Source organism: Artemia sp. Qi Xiang Cuo, chromosome 5 (assembly GCF_049724085.1).
Source record: "Artemia sp. Qi Xiang Cuo chromosome 5, ASM4972408v1, whole genome shotgun sequence".
In the NCBI taxonomy this organism is placed as follows: domain Eukaryota; kingdom Metazoa; phylum Arthropoda; class Branchiopoda; order Anostraca; family Artemiidae; genus Artemia; species Artemia sp. Qi Xiang Cuo.
Genome location: NC_142798.1, coordinates 36,149,741 through 36,160,589, shown reverse-complemented (window position 1 = coordinate 36,160,589; position 10,849 = coordinate 36,149,741).

The window sequence follows — 10,849 nt, the reverse complement described above, 5'->3', positions numbered from 1 at the left end:
ATTTAAAAAACGATCAGAAATTAAATAAAAAAAAACAAGTTTTTTCAACTGAAAGTAAGAAGAAACATTAGAACTTAAAACGAACAGAAATTATAACGTATGTGAAGGGGTTCTACCCCCAAGTCAATACCTCGCTCTTTACGCTACAGTTTTTTTTAGTGCTTTCAAAAGAGCTATCTATTCTAATTAAACGGCCTTTGTGATTCAGGGTTTTGTGAATCAAATTTTTTTTTTAACTTTTAACGTAAAGAGCGTGGTATTGACTACGGGGAGAACCCCTTCATATACGTAATAAAAAAAACAAAAAAAAACAAGCGATACGGCTCAATAGTAATCGAAACTTTTAAAAACGGAATTTTGATATCAATAAATGTATCAAAAGAATGTGTTTATAATGCTGATTCAAAATATATAAATTTTATTAAGTTTAGTATTACTCATCAAAGGCTACGAGCCTGAGAAAATTTACTCGATTTTTTAAAGAGGGGGAAACATCCCCTACAAGTGAAAGAATTTTAATGAAAATCACACCGTCAGATTCAGCGTATCAGAAAACCCTATTACATAGGTTTCAAGCTCATATCTGCAAAAATCTGCAACTTTGTATTTTTTGCCAGAAGAAAAATATACGAATTTATAGAAGTTAGTTACGTAAGTTAATTTGTAAAGACATCCATTTAGCAAAAGAAAAGTAAAATTTTTATGCAAATTTTGTTTACTTATTCAATGACGGTTAGCCAAAATAAAAGCTGCATTAACTAAAAAACTATCAGAAATTAAATAAAAAAAACAAGTTTTTTTAACTGAAAGTAAGGAGCGACATTAAAACTTAAAACGAACAGAAATTATTCCGTATATGAAAGGGGTTGTCCCCTCCTCAAGGCCTCGCTCTTTACGCTAAAGTTTGATTCTGTCTCACAGCTTTATTTTTTAAAACAATAAAAAACTTTAGCGTAAAGAGCGAGGCGTTGAGGAGGGGACAGCCCCTTTCATATACGGAATAATTTCTGTTCGTTTTAAGTTTTAATGTCGCTCCTTACTTTCAGTTTAAAAAACTTGTTTTTTTTTTTATTTAATATTATAAAAATAGCAGTGGCATTGTCAACGTCAATTTAAACCATTGGCAAAAAAAAACACTGGCATTATCAACATTGAATTAAATCACTAAAAACAATTAACTATTTTGTCGAAATGATTCGACAAAATATGGTACAAATAAAGGTAAGTAGCGCTGACTTGAATTCGGTGCTGGTTGTTTCAGGACAACTTTAACAGCAGCTTTGCTCCATGTCGCAGGACCGTCACTTCTTGGCTCTAACAAATCCGGTAAGATGCTTCTATGCCGTTGTGAAAGAAGGCATTGGCGGAGGAACCTCATAACTGCTTCGTGTCTGCGTTGGAATAGTGTTTTGAGACCCAGCCTCTTTAGATTCTCCTCGTATGAACTGTAGGCTTGGCCGAGAATGATGCGGCAAGCCCGTTTCTGCATCTTCTCTATTTGCTTGTCCTGTTCGTTTGTTAAACTTGGATGCCAGACTTGACAACCGTATTCTTGTGCGGGTAAGATGTATATTTTTAGAATGTTTATAAGGGCCAGGGTGGTAAAACCAATGCGTTTCAGGTTCGCGAACGATCTTAGTAGTTCTGCTCCTTCGCTTACAATCTTGTTAACTTGGGAATCCCACTTCCGGTTTTTGTCAATAATAATTCCAAGAATTTTGGCAGAGTCCACTGATTTGAGCTCAACTTCTGTTTCAATGTTGCCTATGTGTTTCTTGAGGAAGTTCAATCTCATGACAACACTTTTCCTTGCTAATTTCCATCCTAGCCTCGTGAGCCTCCATTGTCTGTTCATCAAAGGCTAGCTTAAGCTCGTCTTTGGCTTTGGCTAATTGACGCAAGAGAGGCAAGGAGACGTCATCAGCAATCTTGGCCCTGTTTGGAGTTTTCTTTAGTAACTCATTGACTGCTATAAAGAAAGCAATCGGGCCCAGGATAATACCCTGTGGGGCACCGTAGGTAATCCTGAGGAACTCAGAAAAGATATCAAGGGAGAGTTGAACACACTGAAATCTGCCAGTCAGGAAGTTAGGAAGTAGCCTTACAATGAATTGTCTCGCTTCCATGTTATTGGCTCCGCTGACAACGAGTGAGTGGTCCAGATAATCAAATGCCTTCGCCATATCAGCAATTAAGAGGTCCACGAAAGAGTCTGGGCACTCTAGGTGACGAAGTATTTCATCCAGTAGGGTGACTAGATAGTGTATGGTGCTGAATTCGGGCTGGAAGCCGGCCTGTCTGGGATCTATGGACTCCTTTATATCCTCGAGTAGCCAGTTAAAGATGAATCGCTCTAAGATTTCCGAAAATATAGAGGTCTTTGATATTGGGTGGAAGTCTTTAACATCAGTCGTATTAGCTACCTCTGGGATTGCCACTATATACGCTTTTTTGTAGGATTTGGGAAGGTACCGCCAACTAAGCACTGGTTATGAACTACCACAAGGGGTACACAGAGTTCCTTGGCGCAATGGACCAGTACAGCTGGGGTACCTCTTTTGGACAGGCCGCCTTACGGGGATCAAGTTTGGCTAGTTTTTTTTCAACTTCTTCCGGCGTAGTTTCTGTGATCTTAGATATTTCTTCTTCTTTAGATGTGAGTTCTTTGATAGGGGGGTGTTTGTTACAGATGCTTGCAAAAAAGGAGTTTACTTGGTTGGCGTCAAGTTTGTCCCCACTTTCGTCCAAGATTTAAGGATTATTTATTTATTTTTTTTACCCATACGTTTTGCAAATTGCTGTGAAAACGCTTTGGGATCGGCTTTGCGGGCACCCTACTGGCTGTGTTGATCTCTGTTTCACGGCCCTTCAGTAAGGAAGCACAACGGAGGTTGGGGGCCATCCTTCCTTGGATGTCAAATACCCTTCGTATTTACCTTGCCCAGATTTCTCTAGGTACCGATTGAGAGATAGGTCGACTCTGACTAACCTTACAGAATCACGCTGCTGACCCCCGTTCCAAATCAAATAACCAGCGACACCAGGATTCGAATCCCTGTCCTCACGGACAAAGGATTTCAAGTCTAGCGTGTTCACACTCGTTTAGGATAACTCAAAATCGTACTAAACCACCTTTTTGTATTCCAGAGCTCCAACTAAAAGACGTGAAGATTACCATTATCTCAATTTCAGAGCTCTCCGAAAATTATTCAAGACAAACACAACCTATATTTCTTCCAGCAACGAAAAGTAGCTGTCACATTTTATAATCGAACCTTATAAAAGTTAAAGAGTCACTAAAAAGCAAATTTTTTAATGAAGCAAATAAAGGAATTCAAAATTAAAACGCGAAGAAATTACCCAAGGGAAATAGCTGGAGATAATCCGTAAAAATGTTCTGCTATATTACTATGAAGTGTGTACTCTACAGAAAACACATAAAATATATAAAATGTGCATTCAGACCTTAAAACTTTGCAGTTAACACGAGTATTATACCCACAGTACCCTGGGGGCATATAAGGTTTTTATAGAAAGCGTTGTCGTAAAAACTTCAAAAAAGACTCATTCGATTGGAAATTGAGAGGGCTATAACCCTTTTTAAAAGTCGAAACTAATCGGAGGGAGAGTCCCCCCACCCACGCCCATCATTTCCCCAAACATTTCTGATCAACATTTTAATATAGTTATAGTGTTAAATATAATTGAAAGGTCAGGCAATTATGTTTATGAAAATGGCAAACCTCCCCCCATAGGTCTCAGGACAAGGGTCGTAAGTTATGCCCTTGGGGAAAATAAGGTTTTTATAGACAGTTTTGTCGCAGAAGCTTCAAAAAGGGCTCATTCGATTTGAAATTGAGAGGACAAGTAGCTTTCTTATTATTCGAAGGTGATCAGAGGGCAAATGCCCCCCATGCCCATCATTTCCCCCAAACACTTCCAATCAAAATTTTGAGATCGCCATTTTGTTCAACGTATTTGAAAGGTCTGGAAATTATGTCTTTGAATATAACAAATCCCCCCAGCCCTCAGGGCAAGGTTTGTAAGTCATGCCCTGGGTGCATATAAGGTTTTAATAGAAAGCATGGTCCTATAAACTTCGGAGGGGCTCATTGGATTCGTAATCAGACACTATAGTGCTCTTTTTAAGAGTCAAAGTGATTGAAGGGCAGCTAACCCAAAACAAACAGAAATTAAAATAAATAACAGAGTCACACTCAAAACGAGCAGCAATTATTATGAGCAGGGTTCTAAAACCCTATGCTTTCTAAAAGCCAGAATATAATTTGTACTTTACTGAAAATATGCTTTTAAATGTTTTCATTTTTATAACTTTATGAAATCAAAAATTAATTAAGATATTAAGGATAGCAAATGTATATTAAACTGACAATGCACATTTTTTTCGGTAAATTCATTTGAATTATTTTCAGTAAAGTACAAATTATACTCTGGCTTTTAGAAAGCATAGTATTTTAGATTCCTACTCATATTAATTTCTGCTCGTTTTAAGTTTGACTCTGTTATTTATTTTAATTTATGTTTGTTTTTGGTTTTATTTATTTTATTGATATTGATTTGTGGTAGTTGTATGCTTGTTAGGTTATTTGATTTTAGTTTTGTTCGTTTTTGGGTTAATGGAGTTCTTTACTTTTTTGGAAAAACTTAGTTTGTGGAAAGAGTTTATTTTTAATTAATATTAATAAAAAAAAATTTACAAAATTATTAAAATACAGAAAAAGCAGTTGAAAACATAACAAACGAAAAACAAAACGTAAAAAGGCTATACAGGGTGAAATATAAACAAAAAAACGTGAATTAAAGAAAGGTATACTCTGGCTTTTAGAAAGCATAGTATTTTAGATTCCTACTCATATTAATTTCTCCTCGTTTTAAATTTGACTCTGTTATTTATTTTAATTTCTGTTTGTTTTTGGTTTTATTTATTTTATTGATATTGATTTGTGGTAGTTGTATGCTTGTTAGGTTATTTTATTTTATTTTTGTTCGTTTTTGGGTTAATGGAGTTCTTTACTTTTTTTGAAAAACTTAGTTTGTGGAAAAAAGTTAATTTTAATTAATATTGATAAAAAAAAGAAGCAAATTTACAACATTATTAAAATACAGAAAAAGCAGTTGAAAACATAACAAACGAAAAACAAAACGTAAAAATACTATAAAGGGTGAAATATAAGCAAAAAACATGAATTAAAGAAAGGTATGGGTCTACCAATCATTTCCAGAGGGCGGGTTTGATATTAGCGATAAATTTAAACCATATTAAGAGGTATTTCTACCTCTGCATGGACATGACCATGCGCCCCCCCCGCAAAGTAGACAAGCACGCATTTGAGTAATATTTTCTCTTCAAATTTCGCATAATCTCGCTAGAGGTAAATTTAACCCCAATCACAGAAAAAAAACATTTAAACTCAGCAAATGGAAAAAAAAATGAAAATGCCTATAAAGGATAAAAAAAAAATACTGTAAAATCATGAAATCCCAGAGCAAGCACTTAAACCTCAGCAAATGGAATAAACAATGCATGAAAAAACCTGACAATGGGTAAAATATAAACAAACATGCCTGAATTAAAAAAAAGATGGGGCTCCTAGCAGTCAACTCCATCGGGGTCCTAGCATCCAACCCCACAGGGACCCTAGCGAGCAATTCCAACGGGATCCCTAGCAAGCAATTTCACCGACAAGACATTTCAAGACGTTTTCTGAGACACTTTTCTTCGAGATGTTTAAAGACATTCCAAGACGTTTTTCAAGATTTCCTTACTTGTTATGCTTGGAAAACCTTAGGATGTGGGGGAAACCTTCAAGGGGCCACGAGTGGGGGGACTTCAAGACACCAGACCCTAACGAGCAATTCCAACGGGACCCAAGCATCCAATTCAACCCGGCCCCTAGCAAGCAATTTCCAACGGGGTCCCCCCTAACCTAACCACCGGAGGACCCTAGTAACCAATTCAATCGGGACCCAAGGATCCAATTCAACCGGTCCCCTAGCAAGCAATTCCAACAGGGCCCCCTAACCTAGCCGCCGGAGTACCCTAGCAGGCAATTCAACCAGGACCCAAGCATCCAATTCAACCGAACCCCAATTCCAACGCCCCCTAACCTAACCACCGAAGGACCCTTGAAACCAATTCAATCAGGACCCAAGTCCAATTCAACAGGACCGCTAGCGAGCAATTCCAACAGGGCCCCCCTAACCTAAACACCAGAGGACCCTATTAAGCAATTCAACCAGAACCCAAGCATCCAATTCAACGGGACCCTAGCGAATATTGTCAACCTGACCGGGCCCCCCAAAGCGAGCAATTCCAACGGGGGGGGGGGGTTTAACCTAGCCATCGGAGGACCCTAGAAATCAATTCAACCGGGGCCCAGGCATTGTTCATGGAACTTGTTGCGTGCTGATTTTTGTTCGTGGAAGTTGTTGCATGCTGATTTTTGCTTCTGTTCGTGAAACTTGTTACATGTTGATTTTTTTCTTCGTGAAGCATGTACATTAATTTTTCTCCTTTTTTTAATAGTAAGGTAAGACATTTTGTTAACATAATGTTAAGTTTTGGTTTTTATCCTGCAATTAATATATGCACACAAGTGACAGAATGTTCAGAGTCTATAACTGATAATATTTTTGTAAATATTTTATTTATGCCCTATATTAGTAATTAATAGTGCATCTGACCATTTTGGGGTTTCAATATCTGTACCCGGAATATTTGGTCCAAAATCCAAGAATAAAAGTTTGTCAAAGGTGCCTTTTGTGGATGGAAATGTGCTTTTGAAGTTTAAGCGGAAACTTAGAAGTGCAGATTTTGAGTTTCTTCAGGATAGTACAGGTATTGATACTAAATTTGGTAAATGGTATGAAAAGGTAAAATTACTATTTCAAGAGTGTTTAGAGTTTAAGGAGACAAAGCAAATATATAAGTTGTCAATTAAACCTTGTATTACAAAAGGATTACTAGCCTCAATGGAAAAGAGGCAAGTGATGTATAAAAGGTGCGCGACTCAAGGTTCAGCATCTGATAAAGAACATTATAAAGAATTTAATAGACAGTTGAAAACTCTTTTAAGAAAAGCAAAATTGGATTACTATGCAATGAAATTTAAAGATTAAGAAAGATTCCCGGCTAAAACTTGGCAACTGATTAAGTCGGTAATAAGCCATAATAGTGAACTAATAACTCCTAGTAATTTACCATGGGAGTCGGATAGTGGTATAGCCAATAACTTGTGCACCCACTTTTAAGAAGTACGGCTAAAAATATCGACATCTGTAGAATGCTTAAATGGTGATGGTACATACCAGAGTTTTCTTCCTGAAGCAAGTGATGCAACCATTTATCTTCAACCAGTGAGGTCGCGCGAACTTGAGGATATTTTAAGAAGTATGAAAAAATCGGCAGCTGGAATGGACTTTATAACCTTTCAAATAGTTCAAAAAATTTACACAATTACATCTAGTCATCTGTTTAATCTTTTTAATCAATATTTTTAATTGTGAGTTTACCCTAATTGCTTGAAGAGTGCTTTGGTTATTCCTCTGCATAAAGGAGGTGATAAGGATGATATAAACAACTTCCGTCTGATATCTCTACGTCCAGTGATTTCTCGTATTTTTGAGAAATAGATTTGTAGACGACTGATGTTAACGATTGCCTAGATTCAGGTTTAAAGGTGGCTTCAATTTTTCTAGATATTATGAAGGCTTTTGACTGTGTTGACCATAAGATTTTATTGGCTAACCTTGAAAATGATGGAATTCGTTTTAAAAGTCTGAAATTGATTGCTTCATTTGTTGAAGGAAGAACGCAAAGCATACGACTGGGCACAGTCCTGTCAGATGAGATGGTAATAAAGTGCGGTGTGTCACAGAGGTCTGTGTTGGGTCCCCTATTATTTCTTGTTAACATTAATGATCTAAATGGATGCCTCAACCAACTGTCAACTGCAAGGTACAATAAACGCCCGGTGCGAGCAATACTTCCAAGTTTTGCTGATGATACTTAGTTTACAATGGCTGCGAAAACAGAAGCGGATTTGAAAAATGGCATGAAACAAGGAATGGTGATAATCGAGAGGTGGATGTTAGCGAACAAACTGCATGTTAATCAGAAGAAAACAATTCAACCATTTGAGGGGGGCGTTTGCCCCCCTCAAATGTTTATCAGACTCGAAAAAGGTAACAAAAATGAATATAAACAAAATTGTGATGCCTTTTTTAAAGTTTTTTTTTTTAAAAAAAAATCCTGGATACGACTCTTACCACAAATTACCAATGTTCGCCCGAAGAAGGTCAATATAGGGGGAGATGCAAATACTAAGAGAGTTAATGGATTTATTATGGTGTAAAACCCTCAACTGGTTGTTTTATGCCTCTTCCCATCTTGGATGACGAGGGAAATCGCTTTTTTGCATGGTTAGGATGCATTTCATTATTTATTTAGGTACTTATGCATTATATCTCACACGCCACTATATACTGTATAGGGAAATGCTTCAGGAAACCAGTCAAACGGGTATTTGCAATGGATAAATGGATCGCAAAGCGCGGTTTGTCATTCCATATACAATGTTTAAACTATTGCTTTGGGGGGTTTAGGGGGAAAAGGTACCTAGGTCAGGTTACTTATTTAATATATGCTATACTTTACCCCCCACTTCTCCCCCTAATTTACAAATATATAGCCCAAATTTGTTTCTAAACTATTATATTTTCATTCCACTTTATTTTTTTTTTCATTAGCATTAACCAAAGACTTCTTTCTTGTGTAAGATATAATGTATAAGTACCTTTATTTCTAATTGTTTTTTTTTTTCTGCAAGAGCTAGGAGACTACTACAAGATCTCAGAAAGCTATTTAATGGCTAAAGTAAAAGCTATTTAATGGCTAAAGTAAAAGCTATTTAATGGCTAAAGTAAAAGCTATTTAATGGCTAAAGTAAAAGCTACTCCCTCTTTCTAAATTCCTTTTGAAAGTTCGTATTAACAACCCACGCTAAAGTTCCATTTGACACCTTTCAGGAGTAGAAAGATTGGGAAGCATTATAATCTCCATGGTCAAAATCCCTAACTGGGGGTTTACAATTCTTCAATTGTATGCCCCTCCCCTGTCACTTTTTGTAAGCGAGAAAAAACTATAATAAAAAATTTCATTTATGTATTTTCATTTTCATGAAAATAATCAGTTTTTTTCTAAAGAGTAATTTCTGAAAAGTACTGGTGACAACATATCACTCAGGCTCTTTAGTTATGTGACGAAGTTGCACATATTTTGTGTGAAAGTTCAAGGAAGGTAGGAAGAGGAAGTAAAACCTGTGCTGTATTTAATGTCCAATTTTGACACACAAAAAAACATACTTCACCGCATTATTTAGTTTCATCGCCTAAACTAAACGAAGATCCTTTTGTACGGTTTATTGCATATGTTAAAAAAAAAAATGAAAACCAAGCAAAAGTAACTTAAAAAAAAGAAAGTTTTCTTCAGAATCTGACGGAATTTTCTGATTGGCATCAACCAATCAGAAAATCCTATAAAAAAAAATAGATTGTCTCAAATCAGCGCTAGCTAAATCTTAATACAGGTAAAAATCGATACTTATGTATTATACCCACAGTTCATATAATTATCCAGTATGATCATTCCCTATCTCACCCATTATAAAAACCCGGACCGGAGTGCGAGTGCTCCAGAGAACGTAGAAACATAAGCGGCGTCAGATCTTTTCACGGGTAGACAAGTCAGACGCGAAACAATCGGAAACAAGTGGAAACCCGCTATTAATAACTGCACGAAGAAGTAGGAGGAACTTTTTGTTCGCACCGAGAACGAAGACCAGAAATGATCTGCAATAAGCTTACTGGATAATTATATGAACTGTGATTATACCAAACACACTCAAGAAGTGAAGTGAAATATACCAAAACATGATGAAAATATAATAATTTAGTTTAAATAATAATATAATTTGGGCTATGTATTTGCACATTAGAAGGGGATGGAGGTAAAGTAACCTAACCTTACATAATTTGGGCTATGTATATGCATATTGGGGGGGGGGGTAAAGTAAGCTAACCTTATTTCCCGCCCCCCAATTGTGCAAATATGTAGCCCAAAAAATACAAGTCCAGTGCATTCTGTCACCCGTCATTTGTGGCTATTAAACCGGTTTTCTGATATCTTACATTCAGCAAACTTCTCGAGTGTCGTTGGTATAACACATAAGCGTAAAATCTCATTGTGAATATAGCTTTACAGAAGTAAAGAGTGAAGTTGTTGAAACTTGAAACGAACAAAGATTACTGCTTCGCAGATTACGTGAGATGTATCTACAGAACTAGCTTACACTTTCTGCTCCTAAGAGAACATCTTTTTTGGCATTGGTTTTTCATAATCAGTTGTTTTAAAAATCGGTAAATATTATTGAGTAACAACTAAAGTGAATATACCATTCGATGCCTTTTTATGCTGATTACGAACATAATAATCATTTCTATCGGAAATGAAATTTAGCCCCCCCCCCCCTATATATGCCAATCCAGGGTAGGCTATATATTTCTACATTAGGGGGGTGGGGGTAAATTTTAAACTTACCTCCCATTTACACCAGAAATAAAATTTGCCCCCACCCCCTGAATGTAGAAATATATACCCTGAATTGGCATATATAGGCGGGGGGATAAAATTCATTTCCGATAGAAATGATTATTATATTCGTAATCAGCATAAAAAAAGGCATCGAATGGTATATTCATTTTAGTCATAACTCAATAATATGATTTGGTAAATATTTACCTAAAAATCTACCGATCTTTGAAAATACCA